The sequence below is a fragment of the Camelus bactrianus genome, chromosome 17 (genome assembly GCF_048773025.1).
Source record: "Camelus bactrianus isolate YW-2024 breed Bactrian camel chromosome 17, ASM4877302v1, whole genome shotgun sequence".
Lineage (NCBI taxonomy): Eukaryota > Metazoa > Chordata > Mammalia > Artiodactyla > Camelidae > Camelus > Camelus bactrianus.
Window position 1 is genome coordinate 26,541,186 of NC_133555.1, and position 19,125 is coordinate 26,560,310.

The 19,125-nt window shown below is 42.1% G+C and overlaps 1 long non-coding RNA gene across 8 annotated transcripts in view; it reads right to left on the reverse strand.

The window, feature by feature from the left end:
* The window catches only part of LOC105079549 (uncharacterized), a 575,211-nt gene that overhangs the window by 330,129 nt on the left and 225,957 nt on the right, over window positions 1-19,125 (reverse strand). The gene's annotated exons all lie outside the window — the stretch shown is intronic.

Consider the following 19,125-nt stretch of genomic DNA (forward strand, 5'->3'; position numbering starts at 1 on the left):
AGAGTGAATGCACTAGACCGATAGGTAAACAATTACAATAAATGTCATTAAGCACCATAGGGGATGAGAGCATGAGCTAATTTCTTCTATGTAAAATTCCCAGAGGCCACTCAGACAAACTTGAATTTCTCCTAAGCTGGTGGGCTCACTACCCTTGGAGGCAGTATATTCCACCCTCAGATGGCTTTCATTCTTAGAAAACACCTATATTAAGCCAACATTTTCTTCCTTGGAATTTCTCCCCATCAGGTTCTGTTGTGACCCCTGGGGCTCCAGGACGAATCATATCAGGCCCATAACACGTATTTGGTAATTGGAAGGCTACTGTCTTGTCCCCCACGAGTGGCCCTTTCCTAGCTGACAATCTCAGATGTCCAGTGGTTCTTCTGCTGACATATTTGCAAAAGTATTTCTTGAAGTAGGGCCCAAAAACATTATCATCATCTGAGGAGCACATTAATCATGCAAATTTCAGGGGCCCCTCATTCAAACATACTGAATCAGATTCTGCAGAGTGGGGTCCTAGAATCTGCCCAGATTTAGCATGTGCCCAGATGATTCTTAAGATGATTCTCACCAGCCTCATCGCTCACCTCTGGATGGACCCTTTTGAACAAGCATTCAGGACATTCTCCAATAGGCCAGGTGTCTAGGTACTGTCTTAGAAACACTCTGTAGACAGTTCAAATGACTGTATGAAAGAAACACAATTAAACTTTGGGAAAGGTCTATATTGCCAGAGCTCTAATTGACTCAGAATGACGTCTGCTCAGTGGACGAGGCAGTGTGGTGGATGGCAGGATGCCTCAGTCTACCACGTGTTAGTTACCAAGCTAGATGACGCTATGAGTACTGGCTACTCAGTCTTCATGACCTGCTAGATCCTTGTTATGCCCACATTATTTAGATGAGAAGACTGAAGCTCTGAGGGGATGAGAAATTTATTTGTTCAGTATTAAAAAAAATATACTGGGAAATCAGAACCCAGATCTCTCCAACCCCAAAGCCCAAATCTTCTTCTCCATTCCCCACTTAGAACTACCAAAAGAAGCGTCCATGATTTGTGCAATATTATTGTCAATATGGTCCCTAAAAGACCCCTTGCTGAAATGTATGAAAGGAGGACATTCAAGGCAAATTACTGTGCTTTTAATCCCTTCACCTGGCAGCAGGAAAGAAACACCTAACGGAAGTAATTTTAGGCAGCGCGGCACACGAGAGAGAGGTTGCCATGTTAAAGGAGACAGGGCCAGCCCTGAAGACAAGACTTTCTAATTGGTTCATTTCCTGATACCTCGGGACAGTATTTTGAGCAGGGATAGAAAAAGTCACCACCTACACAAGCTACTCCATCCAACCACCTACCCTATGATGGAAAACTCCAAACAGGCAAGAGACACCTACACAACTAGCTCATATCTTTATTTGGAAACTCCCATCCCACTGTTGGGAGAAAAGTCCTAATCAAGACAGCCAGTGACTCAGTCGAGATGAAGCTGTCAGATGGAAAGAGAAAGCACACAATGAAAAGAGACTCAGGTCCCGGGTCCGCAGGCTCTCCTTCCTGCAGTAGGCAAGAGGGATTCTCCCCTCAATATCCCTGCCTCATCAAATCTACAAAGCAGAGCAATCTCAACTCGGCCCCGGGGCCTGAGAATGTGGGATAGAGGTGACGGCACACTCAAGAACCCACCAGCGTCTCCTGAAGATGTTAATCATGTAAACTTTGTCTCCATCCAAAATTTCTTGTCTTGTTCTCCCGAGAATAGCAAGGCTACTGAAAAAAATGCCACGAGGTGTGACTGCTAGAGAGAAAGCAGAAAACAAATAATACGTGGTCCTCCATTTATTTGAAGTCACAGCCACGAGACATCATAGTAAATGGACTTTGCTAGTTTTCTTCCTGGCAGAGCCAAATTGGAACAAAGAAGGAGTTGCAGTGAAGAATCTGTGCAGCTATTTCTGGGCACAAAAGCAGGCCGACAGCAGCAGAGGTCACGTTAAGACAAACAATCCACTCTCGCATGGCGTACCGTAATGTCACTACAATTAGATGGATTAGAGGTTACAGTTCGCCATAGATAGCCATAGGATATCCACTGATAATCACACATTTTGTTCTACCGACAGATAACAGCAGCCCGCAAATGAGATGAGCTTCCTCCGTACACACACATTACTTGAAATCAATACTTAATTACAGCAGAGCCTGCATGTGTTGCCGGCAGTCGGCTCTGGTCGGGAGGTGGTGTGAAGCTGCTCTGTTAGCGCAGCGAGCTAACAAGCTGCAAGAGGTGGAGGCATGATGGCAAGGGTGTACCCATCCTGCTGACCATGCCTGAGGCCTGGGTTTAAATGAGTCACCATTTGGACACTGGGCTTGGGTTGGAGAGGAGGATTAAGACACAAATAGTTACACCATTAGGGGAAGAGCAGGCGCTGCCTGTGACGGCAGATGCTAGAATGCTGCTGCAGATCATATTCCTGTGTGGACGTGTGCAAGGCCCCTGATACAGACCGGAAAGAAGTGGAATGACCCTAGGGAGAAGCTGTGTGGCCAAAGAGAAAGAACGGAGAGCAGAGAATCAGGTGATGTGGGACGGATCCCAGCTCTCCTGCCCTAGCATGCTGCAAAATGTCTCGTGGTTCAAGCTACTTATCCCTATAAAGGGAGTGGTATTTATTCAGTCTAAGCCAGAAGGCCACTGTGAGGATTGAGTGGACTCAGATAGGCAGAAAGTATTTGGCAGACTATGCGCCTCCAGATTACTCTAAGAGATTATTTTTATTTTAAGAATTGATAAGACCCAGATATGCAAAATCATGAATAACCAAGAATAAGAAGTAGTAGCTTCATTTATTAAGTTCCCAGTGCAATGTTAGGCGAGGTCACCCTAAAACCTACACAGACACAAAAAAAGAATAGAGGTGAGACAAACTTGGAGGAGACAGTTCAACTAGAACCAAAGATACAGGCAGGGGAATCTAGGAAATTATGCCATAATTCATCTACGCCATGCTCATGTAATTCCATACTAAAGAGTGTTCCACTTGGAAGCTGTACGTTCATCCAAGAATTTTCCTATTGTTCTTTTTTTTCAAATTTTAGTTTATTGTGCGTAGCCAGTTCATTTTGAAGTGTATTACTTTCCTATACCTCATTCAAAGGCCAATGGATTTGTTTGTTTGTTTGACAAAAATACCTAATCATTTCTTTTTAAAAAAATGAATTTTGTAGGTCTAGCCCTGAAAACTGTTTTTAGAAAGTAAGATTAAAAGATATGGATAGAAAAGAGAATTACAGAAAACAAGAGGAGAAGATGCAGGGGCTCCTTTACAAAACAGTTTATAAAGGCTTGCCCTCAAAGGAGGAAGCAGGTTGTTTGTGGATGCAAAAAAAAAAAAAAAAAAAAAAAAAAGCCCACCTTGGCCTGGCCTCACACCTCACAGCTGTGTGACTTTGAGATGGTGAGTGGGCTTCCCGGGGCCTTGGTTAAATGGCAAATGTGAGCATGAGGAATCCAAAGGTCTGCTGTGGACAGTCCAGATTCTTCCAGGTGATTCCAGTGTTGCTCCATCAGCCCCTCGGCTTTGCTTACCTCACTACGAAGCCTTCCTTGAAACTGACAAGCACACCTATCTCTTGACGGGGCGAGGTCTGCCCCCTTGACTTGTATCATTCACCCCGTCACCAAAAACAGAGAAACTCATTTCCCAGCTGACAAACTGGCATAGCGTGAAAACAAAAACTCTTCATCCAGTTCCCAAAAGTTGGCTGATGTGAAAACAAGACACAGTCATCAGACACAAGTGCCTAGTTTCTAAAAATCAGAATTTTCCATAGATGGGTCAAGATGAAATGTACACTAAAGTATTCTAGCTTTACTGGATGCCTTCTTATTCATCTGCTAAATAGGATACACTTAACAGTGGACATGTTACTGATTGAAACCAAAGGTGCTCCTGAAATTTGGGGCATTATAGAAGATGAGGTCATTAGAGCACCGTACCAAATTACAGAGCCACCACACTGCATGCAGATTTGAATTATGTGAATTCAGTATAATGTGACATAAAATACATTGAGACAAAATTTGAAATAATGCAACTCTAACCCTTCCCCAAATTAAAAGTTTGTCAACAATCACATGATTTAACCTCAGAGCTGAGGGAGGCAAGTGAACTGTAAACCAAATTTATGCCAGGGCTACAGGGGACACTCATTTTATCTGGTAAACAAAGCTTCCTCCTACCTTTTGTTGGTATTAGTCTTGAAATAGGTGAATTTTGAATTATGTTAAAGACTCCAGGGATGTAGTCGTCAAATAACATACAACATCACTGCATATGTTTTTCGTTTATCATGTAAGAACCCCAGATCCAGACAGATGCCCGAAACCTAAGGGCCGCTGGGAACGAGCGTCATGAGACAGATTGTTCTAGAAAGAGGAAAGGGAAGGTTTTCTTTATAAGGGATGACCTATGTTTGGTGGATACCAGACTGCATCTAACACTACATTTCCTGACAGTCATTTCACCCAGCTAATCCATCAGGGACACATTCATGAAATGACACCGATCTCAGTCTCTAGGATGCGTGCAAGATCTAAAACACACTGCTGGGCCCTTGTGTCATTCTTTGGGCTCTTGAAGTCACTAACAGAAGATTCTCAAACTCACAGGCACATTTGGGAACTGCTTTACAGTCTTAGAAATTGCTTTCACGTGTATTAATGTACACTCATCTTAGTGTCCAAAGCAACTCCATGAGATGAGCAAGATGCGGAAACTAAGATGCCAAGAAGACAAGCAAAATGCAAAAAGTCATAAAGCCAAGCTGTATGAGACCAGGTCTTCAGACTCCATGCCAGAGGCTCCTTACATCACATCAAGCTGTGCTCTGCTTTGAAACAATCAAAGAGAAGACAGCCAGCTCTCCACTCAGGGGCAGGGAAATCTCTCCAAGGAGTAATACTTATTCACCCTCATATCCTGGACTACTTGCTTCCCGTTTTGGGGCTGCCCAGTCTCCATCCTCCAACCTTCCCCCACTGGATACAGTCTTGTTTGACCGCTGATGGAAATACCCCACTCTCTCCTACCAAGGCTGAGCGAGTGAGCAAATGAGCCAATTGGATGCTTGCTTCCTTCCAGGAGTCTCAATTTCAATCAAGAGAAGGACACAAGGAAAATGGCTGGGGCTTATTTAGTGAGCCTCAGCACTCTGATGCTAAAAAATAATTCCTGTCAACTAGATTGTCTTGGTTCCTATTTCCAAGCCTGCTACTTCAGCCTCTTACTGATTCTGTAAGTAACCCCGTCCTTCCAACTAAGTCTTTGCCTTTGCATGTAAATTGACACCCCAAGACTGAGTGATGAGAGTTCCCGTGAGTGTGTGTGCATGTGTGTGCACAAGTATGCACATGAACATGCTCTAAAATTTAGACCACATGTCCAAAAGAAAATGCTTTGCAATTTCTATTTCTAGTACGTGATATCTTGTATGATTATTGAAAACAATATGCTAAATTTTATATGAGCATTTTAAATGGGGGGTTAAGATTGCTCTTGTTGAAATGAATGAGAAGTTTGTCTTACACCGAGGACCATTTAGTATCTGATGCATTGTTTCATTGTCCTGCTTCTCTTTTTTTCACAGCCAGAAACCAACACAATTACATTTGTGGCTTAATTGAATTAGTGGGCTTTTTTTTTTTTTGGAGATGGCATATTATTCCAAACTACCATCAAGCTGGTAACATACCAGGTCTGCCCTTTCTTATGTGTGTTCAACAACAACAACAAAAATGGCTAAAAACATTCCCTCTGACTGCACAAAGGGTGAAGCACTTACCTAGAAGTTGTGGATCAAAAACCCCCAAGATTTCTGTCAAACTTAAATTGACTTTATCACATTTCCCCACTCTATAGCTTACACTCTTGATGGCATGCTTTTCTCCATGATCCCAGTAATTCCAAAGCAATGACATTTCCAAGAAAGGAAATGCAATAAGCAAAGTAAATTCATAAAGCGGGACTCTGAATGCATTTCTGCCATCTTTGGGTTGATGTCTGGTCCTAGAAGATGTACCCTGAGCAGCAGGGAGATCATTTGTAATCTTTATTATGATGACAGCAACAAATACTGAAAAATGCCCTCCCACAACTGAAGATGCCTCCAGAATTCTCCGTAATTTCCAAAGACTATTGTATTGGGCATCAGCATATGCACAGAAGAAGCATCAACATATGCACGGCGTTATCCCCCTCAAATTTACAACTATGTGTCTAGAGGGCTTTAGGCTAGAAACGGGCAGAAGTATTTAGTTCCCATGGAGGCGATCATGTTGATAAGCTGCTTCCCAGGGTTTATAGTTAAGATTTAACCTGAACTTGAATGGATTTGTGTGTTTTTGTTGACACTGAATGTTGCTGACAATATAATAAATGAATTAAGAGAAGAAAGGAAGGAAAGAAGGGAGGAAGAAACAAAGGAATGAAGGGAGGAAGAAACAAAGGAATGAAGGAAGGAAAAAAGAAATTTCTTTTTCTCTTTCAACTTATACCGTATGTGCTAGTCAATAATCTACATACCTATTGTCCCTGGAAAAATGTCAATCCCAGACAGCCTTCCCCACCCCTCAGCCCCTGCCATATTCTCTTCCCTGATTTACATCAGCCACTCTTTCTTTTCAGGAAATGCAAAGGCACGTTAGCACTATCCCACAAAGAGCATCATCAGGAAAGCAAGTATCAGGCATGCAGAGGATAGACTTTATCACACAGCCCAGTGGAGATGGATTTTAAGCTTCGGTTTGGGAGAATTATCTATGCTGCTCTTTCCTCTCATTAACGCAGATGTTAAAAGATTAACTATATCTACAAAATACACTTTTATAAAAGAGGCATGCAGACTTAATTAAGAATTTAACTGTGAATGCTACTGTAAAAAAAATTACAATTGTGTCTAATGTGAAAGATTTTAATTTTTCCCTTGTCTAGTTTCTTCATTATTTAGGTAAAATTATGATAATCAGGTATTATATGCCAGATTACTCGAATGGAATGAATGTAGATTTTTTTTAAATTACCATATACTCCAGCTTTTCACTGTACCAAATTTAGGAAAAGTGCAAGTCATACATATTAATGAGGCTTTATTATCACCATTTAAATTTGCCAGCTAACTACAGGCTATTATTTTGAAAATACAGCTCTGCATTCAAACGACCTTGGTACTGCCAGCAAGTCCACCAACAGAGTGTTTCCTTACCGTTCACAGATGCATACATGCCCCAGTCTAAGCCCAGGAAGGATCTCTGCAGGCGCCACTGCCTCCAGGAAGGCTCCCACCCCTCTTCACCCTGGTTTTGGGAACCCTCAGGTGCACTCCCATAGGGAGCTGTCCTTCCTCCCCAAAGAACTCATCACACAGTAAAGTCTGGTGGTGAACTGTGAATTCAGAATGCAGCGGCCATGTCTCCTCCCTGCTGTATTCCAGTGCCCAGAGAAGATACTCATTGGATGAAGGAGTCATTGAATGACTGAATGAATGGATGCAACAAATACTGAGCACTTCTTAGATTCCGGGTTCTACCTCTCATGATATGGCAGGATCCCAGTCTTTATGACGCTCATATTCTATTGAAGGGGTGCTCTCATCTCTAGTGGTGAGATTCGAAGATCCGGGCATGGGTCCAGGAGACGAATCCTCCTGCTTTTCGAGTCCCTTTCATGCCTCCTGTGTTACTTGTTTTTCACCCAGTAGCTGTACGCTGGAGTTTTAAATACAAGGTCAGCTGACAGTACAGTGCTGCTCTTATTTTTCATGTGTCATTGTTTTTTTCACAACTCAGTATTCCTCGGGACCCTCCCAGATAAGAGGATTGGCAGCACTAAGGCAGATTCTGGTGTCTGGTGTTCCTGACCAGACCACCCTCCAATGTCAACCACAACCACCCATCCTACCCCAGTTTTGGCAAAAGATCATGACATAATTCTCTGAGAAAGCCACTTAATAGAATCAATTGTAAAATCTGAAAAAAAAGCTCTCCAATTATCGACACATGCCTATGTAATATATGAAACAACATTCAGCGACACCAGTGCCCTGAGAATGGAACCACATCTACCGTTTGCTCATCCTCATCCCCCTGAAGTTAGACATTCCTCACAGCTCTGCCCATTACCTGCAATAACAACCTGCCACTCACCACCCCCACCTCCAGTTTATCCTCCACACCATAGCCAGAATAGAAAGGAATGTGTATTCAGAGAGCCCCGACCTCTGACTCAAAACCCTGGGAAGACTTCCCATCACACTTGGGGAAGTCCTTCCCACACCCTTTGAGTCCTGGCACGAGCTGACTCCAGCCTCACTCCCAGGCCTCATTTGCTACCATGCCCCCTCCCCTCCAAACGCGGGCCCTGCTGTTCCCAGACCCTGTTCAGCATGTTGCCATCTCAAGACTCCCTCTGCATAGAACACTATTTATCCAGGCTTACTTATGCCTGGCTCCAGTCTCTTTTGAAATGGCTTTTTTTCAGAAACACCTCTCATCATTATCTCATCAAAAATAGTCCCACCTTTACCATTACCAAAGAGGAGAGAGAGGGAGGGGCAACTAGGAGTATGGGATTATCAGGCATAAATTACTATACATAAAATAGATAAGCAACAAAGATTTACTGTATAGCACAGGGAACTATATTCAAGATCTTGTAATAACCTATAATGGAATATAATCTTAAGAAAAATAACAGAATCACCTTGCTGTATACTTTGCTGTATACCTGAAACTAACATAATATTGTAAATCAAGTATACTTCAATAAAAAAAAAAAGTCCCTGCCACACTATCTGCTTGCTGGCTACATGTTTTTTTTCAAATTACTTCCATTATGTGTTTATTTGCTTATTGTCTATCTCTCCTCCTAGAGTGGAGACTCCATTAGTGAAAGCACTGGATCTTATTTACCTCTCCAGCCTGGGGACTAGAACAATGCTTGGTACATAGGAGGCAGTCACTAATTTATGCCAAACGAATAAAATATTCTTGCACATTGGATTGCCTGACCTAGTCACCCTTCAAAACATCACCTCCTCCCGGATGTCCCAATGCTGAGTTCCCCTCTATTAACCCAAGTAAGTATCCTGATAGTGTTACAACCAAGGGCTTGTTAATCGTTCAGTGTACCTCCAGGGTTTGATGGACTGGTTCCTGTTGCGCTTTGTCTGTTCTACTCTGTCTCTGTTCTCGCTTTTCCAGAAACACACGACCACTGACCCACTGAACAGATGCGCTGACCTGGACAGTATAATGACCACACTCGAGTTCCGATGTTGCTAGCACACCCACAGCACCTTGTGATTAATGCACAAAAATGTCTACCCCCAGCACGTAGCCCACAGCCTTTTTCCTGCTTTGCGTCTTGTATAAATCTTGTCTGAAACTTGAGGATTTTGGAGTTGGTTCTTTCGGACAGTGGCCCATTGGCTTGCCAGGTTGGGGCTTTCTTAAAATAAAGCTACTTTTCCTTTACCCAACACTTGTCTCTCAGTACTGGCTTCCTGAGCGATGAGCAGCTGAGCCTGAGTTCGGTAACAAAAGCAATACTGATTCTCCGCATCCGTCCTGTCCAGGCTGGCCTCCATCAGCCACACGGGGATACTGAGCACTTGAAACGTGGTCAGTCCTAATTGAGGTGCGCTGGAAGTGTCAGATACATGTCAGATTTTGAAAACTAGTATGAAGAAAAGAATGGAAAATATCTTGTTGAGTTTTTTAAATTGAATGCTAAAATGGTATTTTAGATACTTAGGTTAAATAAAATACACTATTGAAATTAGTTTCACCTATGTCTTTTTGATTTTTTAAGTATGTGTGCTAGAAAATTTTTTATGACATATGTGGTTCATGTTTGTAGCTTTCCTTATATTTCAGTTGAACAGTGTGGCTCTGGACTGAGATTCTTCTCTAATCAGGAGACACAGGGTAAAGTATAAAGGGCTTGGCTTTGCCTCAGACAGACAGGTTGGAGTTCTGGGCTTCCGGTACTAACCACATGACCATGAGCAGGATACTTGAATTTGCTCAGCTGCTCATCTATTCAGTGTGTGTAATGGTAGTTACTTTGGAGGGAAGCTATAAGAAGAAATGAAATGACTCATGAAAGGGCCTTATGTGTGCAAGGCATTCAGAACATGCTGCTCCTTCCCCATCTCCCAATAATTACAGAGTCCAGTCACCCAGACACCACGCCTTTTCAGTCTATTCCTCAAGTTCTACCCCTTACTTGCACCTAAACTGGCCAGGTCGTGTTCTGTGCTCTGGTGAAGATAGAGCATTTATGTGGTCATTTCACAAATGTGTTAGAATATCTACTGTGTGTGAGAAATTGTGCCGGGGCTAGAAGTAGGGGGCTTTAAGGTTTAAAAAAAACAAACCCATGAAAGGTAAAGAGGGGCTCCGCAGTGTCCTTGTTGACAGTGAGGGGACAGAGCTGACCAAGTGCATGTGCATCGCCCCACTTTCCCCCCAGGGCCAAACAGAGTCTTTTCTGCTGATTCCTTGGCCTTCTTCTTCAGTCGCAGCCCATCATCAGGCATAACCTGTACTCATCCTGGACTTTTACATGGCTCTCAAGGGCTGTTCCTCAGAAATTCTTGAGAGCTGAATATATAAAGTAACAAGCAAAAGCTAGGGTTTCCCAATCTCCTCCTTGGAGGTATTGGGGTAAAACCCAGGAAACTGCATTTTCAAAAAAACTCCACAGAAGATCCTGATGAACATATAAGCAGAATTAATTCCGGGAAGGGTGGCCACAAATCATGCCTTAATATTTGCATCTTGAGCTCCCTTGGGCAAACCACAGAGCCCTCCTGAACTTCAGATTCTTTATCTACAAACTGACACCTGTAATTGGGGAAGCTGCCAGGACTGAGTGGAATAAGGCCTGGGAAGCCCTTACATACCCAAATGGACTTCATGAATGCTAACCATTCAAGATTGCTGTTAAGAAGCCAAGAGCAAACAGTGGTACCAAAAGGAAAAAGAGCTTCTCTACCGACATTGCCTCTTTTCCTGAAATTTTTCCCTTTCCCCCAAATCTCAAGCTATTCAATTTTTGTTAATTATTCTTAAGCGTTTAGGACACTTGTCCCAAGTACTGGCCAAGCTGGACATTTTGTACTGGTGCAACAGAACAATTACCTCCAAACATCCAATTCAAATGTCAACATCCTAGTTAAGACTAATGAAGATGATTCTCCTGTGGACAATGGTTCTCTCTTTCTCATACTGGGCAGAAATTTTCAGCTTTTTGAAATGCGACTCAACTCCCACCAAAACCCTCGGGTGCCTTCCCGACTAAACCCACATGGGCTGGAACTGTATTTCTTAGCCATGTCACAAGAGAAAAAGACTGAAGAGTTGGTCAGAAGCTACACCAATGACATGGTTAGTTTAGAACTTTGCCCATAAAATAGACAGCACCAAAGGTTTGTAAACTTCCCTGGAGATTTCACACAGGAGCTTCAGCATGTCTGGTATTTCGCTTCATCTTGAGAGAGAGCCGAGACCCAGCCTCTCTCTCAGCTCCTGGTCCTGGGACTTGGCCAGAAACCCATTGAGCTGAAGAGAGAAGAGGCAAAAATTGCAGAGTGTTTCTGAGATTCATGTAGAGGGCCTTCTCGGCTCTCAAAAGTGTCATTAGAGTCCCCCAGGAGAATCAGGTGGTGTCTCTATCCAATTATTCTTTTATGATTTTACGATCCCAGAGACATTTCTTAACCATGGTATACAGTAATTTCTTGAAATGTCTTCTCTCCCTGCCCTCCCATGAATTTTTCCACATAGTGCAGGAGTCAAAAAAAAAAAAAAAGAAAAAATCAAGCACTTTATTTCTTTCCTAAGTCCGGTGTTCAGTTAATTATTGGGTAACAGCTTTGCTTGGTAAAGGAAAAATAAACAAATGTGAAACCAGCTAGTTTTTATCCCCCAAAATACAGGTAACAAATTGCAACCGTTTTGTTTTCCCTGGGCTGTTAACACAGATATAACAAACGTGTCATGAGGGACAAATCAATGCTATAATTACTAAAGCAGCCAATCAAATAATTCTTCCAGGCCACAAAATATTCTATATTCTGGTAGTGACAAATGACTGTCAGAGAAGTCTTTAATGCCAACCAAACCTGTCTGCATAGCTGCATGAGGCAACCTGCCAGCAGGCACGCCACCTGGCTGGTGAAAATGGCCCGGGCTTTAAATAACTGGGAAAGCCACTGCATCCTGAATGTTCTCTCATGTTTGAAGCTTGGCTTCCCTATGCAGATTTCCTTGGTTTAATACGCTTAGGTGACCAGGGTTCATTAGCATTCTTGACACTTCATGAAGTTCTCTCTTGCTGTTTTATTTTCCACTATGGCCTTGGGGTGGAGTACAGGGTAGGAGACTTTCCAGAGCTCCAATCTTTCGATTTAATTTATGTTTCATAGTGGAAAGAGTCCATTTCAGCAGCAGCCCTAAAGACTGAGGTGATTTCCCAGTCCACATCAGGAAAGCCCAGCTATACTTCATTTAACAGAAGCTCAATACCTACAGAACCACTCCTTTGCCACTCAAGAGGAATTAAAACGGAATTCAAATGTTGGGCCCATTTTTAGTGCTCCGACTTTCACTTAAAGTCTCAGCAGCTGATGTTGATTCAACAAAAACACTGTAATATTTAAAAGAGTCAATGCTTAGAGTTATCTCTAAGGCCTTAAAGGAGATGTTGATATAAATATGATGAACCAACTGGATATACGTAGTATATTTCCATGTAGCTTCTTTAGCGCATAGAATTTAACAACGTATCAGTGTTACAAATCACATTGGAGAGAAAACTGTACAAGATCTAATGATAGTTTTTAAAATAATTTCATTTATATTGAGATATTATTGTGATGTTTAAGAGAAAAGGTGATCCTTTTTAGCAATAACTTTTGGCAATAGATTAAGGAGAGCACAGAGGGAAGAAGCCATGCAGAACTGAGGACTTTGCTCTGTCCTCATAAGCCACTTCGTCTCTCACTGGGTGAAAACTTCAAAAGCAAATGGGCTGGATATTAAATCAAGTTTGATAAAAACACATTAAAGTATCTGTCCTTACCTCTCTGGCCACACGTGGTAAGAGAGAATTAAATGCAGCGTCCCCTAAGCAGAAGGCTTTGATCTCAGATGGCTTAAAGCTAGGCCTGAGATGAGTGGCCACAAAAAGAGCTGAGCCTGGGCCATCTGGAAGCCTCTAGGCCAAGAGGAAAGTAATTAGAATTAAGGTAAAATACACTGATGGTAAGAGAAGATACTGGAATGGAGCCAAGGACATCCCAAAATGCCTGAGCTCCTCTTCTTTCATGCTTGCTTTAATCAATTATCTAATTTCTTAGAACCTTCCTTTAGACTGTGCAAATCAGTGCTTTTACTCATGTTGTAACAAATAATTTATACAGCCAAGAAAATTAAATTTTCTAGTGGTTCAGCCATCAGGTTCCCGAGAAGAGAGAGTGAGCCAACATGACTGCCTCCATGACCTGTTTGGAGCCCACTGCACAGGTGGGTGGTCAGCACTTGGTGAGCACCTACCCTCTGCCGAGAGATTTAAACACATGATGTCACCTAATTCTCAAAACGATCCTGGGATGCAGGTATGGTCGTCTCCATTTTGCAGGTTGGGTAATTTGCTCAGGATCATGCAGCTAGTGAATGGCAGAAGTGAAACTGAAGCCAGATCTTTCACATTTCCGAAGCCCGTGTGACTTTACTACACCCGACTGCAAACACAAGTCCCTAGAATTCTTAAAAAGTCCTAAAAAGATACGTCCTATGGAGCTGACCATTTAGAGTGATTTATATTTTACAGTAATACTACAGAAACCTAAATTGGGAAATGTTCTCATGTTTCTAATGTTTTCAGAAATCTAGTCACATACTTCAGACCAAAGAGACTCCTATATTCAAGGAAGGAGTATTTCTTTTAAGGCAGTAGAAGCAATCACAGTGCTCGTTGTCCTTTTCTAAATTTACTCAATTTCTGCTTCTTTTCTTTCTTTTTTTAAATGACAGGGGCACAAAGAGCCTTACAAAAATCTGAGTTCAAAACTATTCCTGCCCTTTCTTTCTTGTTGATGATTTTTCAAAAATGAATTCTTTCCTGTAGGAACACTTGCAAAACTGACTCTAACATCCAATGAGCACGTAAACACTGCCTGAGGCAGGTTCAGCCTCTCTCTTTATTTGTCCTCTGAGCCCTGTTAAATTCAATGTACTAACCTTCATTGCAGATCAGCACACCTGACCATCACCACTGCCATAAAGATTCCTGAGTAATAGGCCACAGCACTACCTGAAAACCGACTATTCCAAGCAAACTACAAGGCAACAATTTTTAATGTTAGTTTCAGGGTCTCCCGTGCTTGTGCTCATCATTTAAATATTAAATCAACATTGCATTTGTGTTGAACTTCACAGTGGACAGTATGCTATTAATATACAATAAAATACTATTTAACATGCAAGCAGTGTTATAGAAGAATGTTTAGTGACATCTAAAAGTGTTCACTCTGCATTGGTTAAGAAAAGAAAATAAGTCTCAAAAGAATTTTAAAGACTGTAAATCTCACTGAAAAGGATCTGGAAGGATATACACTATGTTGTTACTAGTGATTATTGCTGTTGAAGAAGAATTAGTAGGTTTCTTTTTCCTTCTCTGTATTTTTTTTTAATTTGAAGAACACATAAGGCTTTCAAAGTGAAAAATAATAAGTTACTTATGAATTTTAATCATTACCCATAAACACACATATATATAAAATTTTATCCTCATAACTAGGAAAAATATCCTCTTACTTGGCTGTAAAGTAGGTAAAATGGGTGTTAGTAACTCACTGTACATGTGGATAAACGGAGATTAAGTAATTTGCAACTAGCTCCCAAGTGGAAGAGGCCAAAGTAATAGACCTGGTGACTCCAATCCTGTGTTATCCTTTTGTAACTTCATCATATATTGCTGTGATTTTAACTTTAGGAGAGTTGATTTTCATTGCAAGTATATTCATGCCACCTATTACAACTTTCTACCAATAAGGAAACATTAGCTGCGATATGACATAGAGTTTCCATCTTTCTGTCAGCTCTGATGCAGGGTAATGGGAGGCATCCATGATCAGTCACAGTGCCCCATTCTACTGGCACAAGCCACAGCCTTAGAATTCTTCTCAACCTACTTCTCTAGACAGACATTTGCTGACTGAGGTTGGCACACGAGTAGAACTTTTGCCATGGGCACCAGAAAGACCATGAGGGCATGCATGACAGGAATTTGCCATACCTGTTGTACCAAATGGTACCTCATCAGCAATGATATACACACACAACAGCTCAGCTGCTGCCTTCCAGCTCATTCATCTAGTCATCTAATGTGTATTAGACATTGTGGGGAAAAAAGATAGGGGCCATGCATAAATCTTGCCTTCAAGGGGCCAACACTCTATTAGGGAAGAAGACTAAGATTCAAAAAGCCGGTACTGCAGAAGGGAGAATTCTAAGCATCAGACATTGGTGCCCTGTTCAGAGTAAGACCAAGGAGTTTGGAGAAGGGCGAGATTACTTCCAGCTAGAAGATGCACAAATAAAGCTTGATGGAGGGGCTAGCACTGGAGCTGGGCTTTGCAAAACAGGTATGACTTGACCATGGGAGTGAGGAGGAGGAAAACGGAGTATTCTAGACACAGAAACAGCATCCGAAAGGAGCAGAGGCAGGAAAATACAAGGAGTGTGCGGGAAACAGTGAACAGTTTGGGCTTGCCACTAAGGTAGGAATGGTGGGGAATAAAACGGAGAATAACATGGAGTCAGAGAGTAGAGGGCACTGGGTATGGTAAGGAGTTTGGGTTTTATTTCACAGGCAGTGGGTTTGGGGGTGGTAAATGACGGCTTTGCGAAGGTGAGCACTGAGATGAAAGCTGTGCAAAGGAACACTTCTGGCAGCATCACACACCTGAGTGAAAACAGCCCCCAGACTTGAAGGGCTTTGCAAAAGGAGAACCACAACTCCCAGGCTCGGGTCTGAAGGTGTTTGTGCCTCTCTTAGGTAGCACAGTAGGACAGGAGAAATAGATACCTCTGCCCGGCTTTTAGTACCTGCTTCTCTCTCCTATATTCAGAGTCCGTGTTGACCTAACCAGGAGGGATCTGGCTGCCACTTAAGGGAAGATAAAATATGACCAGCTCAGTAATGGAAACCAGGAGCACAAATGCAGCTTGCTTCCTCGGCTGCAGGACACATACATCAAGAACTCTCTCTGCTTCACCTGAGCAGGAGCCCAATTTATCTGCCAGCTCAGGGCTTCACCATTCTTATAGAAGAGAAAAAGAGGAAGGAGGAAGAGAAGCAGGAGGAGGAGGGAAGTCAGGGTAAGGTGCCAGCGCTCCACTTCAGAGAGCTTGGGGACAGAGGACAAGCTCCAGAGAATTAGTAACTAGCATTTACTAAACACCTTCTGTGGACTAGCAATTTATAGGTGCTCTCTTGTTTAATCCTCAAACGATATCTCAGGGAGGATATTAGTTATCTCTACATTACAGATAAACCCAAGCCCAGAGTCAGTCCCACATTTCCCTATGAGCAAAGTTACTGGCCTGAGATCCTAAGTCCAAGTAGCTGGGTCTTCTCTCAGGTCAGCCTGACTCTTCAGCCCACATTTCCCCCTGCACACTCAGCCTGTCAGCTGAGCAAATCAAACATCTGTACCTGCCGGGGTCTTGGCCATGACCAGGAGCAGGGGTAGGGGCAGTCATCATCCCTCATCAACTTGCTTTTCCTCATTCCCTTAGCTCTCTTCTCTGAATTGATTTGGATTTTTGGCCTTTTTGAACAATGTATTTATTTCCAAGGAGTTTTCCAGACCAGCATCGAAATGACTTGTCAAGCTCCGCTCCTGTGTCAGCTGCCTGACATACTACAGCAGCCTCACTCTTCCCTGGAAGTTTTTTTGAGCCACTAACTCTTACCTTTCTCATCTAGATTTCTGACATGAGGGTGACAGCTATGTGCACCACTGTGTTTCTTTCCTGTGTTTTTCTTTCCATTCCAGCAAACTAAGTTTCATGAATCCATTTCTTGGTGTGTGCAGGAAAGCCCTCCAAGGAAGCTCTGGCAGCACAGGCTTACCGCTGCTGTTTATTGCTTGTCTCTTCCATTCTGGATACACCAAGGGATATACCACCATTGCTAAACTATTAATGCTGCATCCTAGGACATTGAAGATGACAGAGGACAACGGGCAGGGAAATAATAATGCAAGCCAGGGAAATAAATAAGTCAGGAAACAGGCCAACAGCAGACCCGGAAACCCAGACAACAGGCATGGACCATCCCACACAGACAGGGATTGTCTTTTCACTGTTACTGGGATTAATTCAGCCCCATCCTAGGAGCCTCCAACCTTCGGGATCAAAGTGCTCTCTTGCCAGCAACTCTTATATCTTCTCGAGCTAAGAAAGATAATTCTCTGTAAGGTCTGCAATGGGAAAATTTTGATGAAAGGCTAAAATAAAATAAAAGGGTATTTCATGCTTAACCACAGGATGCCTAGTTAGTGGCATGGATCCTCCACCCCATAATGGGCCACAGACACTTCAGTATTTTTATGTTTCTCCAAAACAAAACTATCTTCATTGATTTCTTTACTGATTTATTAAAGTAATTCATGTCCATTGTAAAAGTTTCATAATTGTATACATTATATACATTCTCCCTACTCCATAAAATGACTTCGGTTACCACTGGAATAAATATCATTAGTAATATGTTACGAATATAAAGTATATTTTTTAACACAAAAGGAAACATACCATCCCTAATATACTGTAATCTGCTTTCTTATGTTTGACTCCATATTAAGGTCATATCTCCACACCAAAACAGTAGTCTTTTCAGTTAAAAATAACAGAGTAAGACATTTTAATTCTACTGTCTTTCTAAACTCATCAAAACAACCTTAAAACATGAAAATGGAAGGAAAGTATATCATCAGAGTAATGATGTAAGTAAACATACAAAATTCCAAAACAGGCTATGAACCACAAACGACAAACTCTGCCGTGTGCTCTGAAATCTTGCCCAAGATGTAAAGTCACTGAGGGCTACATAAACCTCCCTAGAAATGAGGCAGGATATAGAGCTCCCTCGATAGGCTAATGGCCCAGGTCTAAAAGGTCAATATAAGAATTCATTGACAGAAGCAATGAGATCTAGGGACATAGACAGGCCAAAGAAGTGGGGACTGTCCCTGCACTGTCCCATTCTCCACAGCAGAAAAGCTAAGCAAGTAGAGCTCAAGAAGGCAACTGTCACTTTTACTGTTTCCAACCCAGGCTTACAAACAAGGTGGATCAAACCACTTTGTGCCTACTGCCCTAGTGCAATTATACATAGAAAACCTCCTTATACTACAGAGTGAACTATCATTTGGATAATGAATTCTATGGTCTCTCTATTTATTGCTTAGAGAGACTGCTGGAGATGAGGTGGGTAAAGAGAGCAAAAACAGAATTAGCCACTGGATTACAGAGGATCTGACACATTCAAGGGTTTCCTTTGAGCCACAGTGTTACTAAAAACACTGAAACCCAGAGACATCATGCCTGAGCAGAGGAAACAGTGGTGAAACCCAATTCAAAGCAGCTGCAATTTACCCTCCCAATTTATAAACACATATTCTTATTTACACACACTGAGTTGATTCTTTGGTATATTTTTTATTATATAAGTTTCAGGTGTACAGCATTATAATTCAACATCTGTACACACTACAAAGTGATCACCACCACGTCTAGTTACCATTCATCACCATACAAATGATCCACTTTACCCATTTCACCCACTCCCCTCTGGTAAACACTAATCTGTTTTATGTACCTGTCTATGAGTTTGGTTTCAGTTTGCTTTGTTTGTTTGTTTTGGTTTGGTTTTTTTAGATTCCATATATGAATAAAATTATACAGTATTTGTCTTTCTCCATCTGACTTATTTCACTTAGCATAATATCTTCAAGGTCTGTCCATGTTGTCACAAATGGCA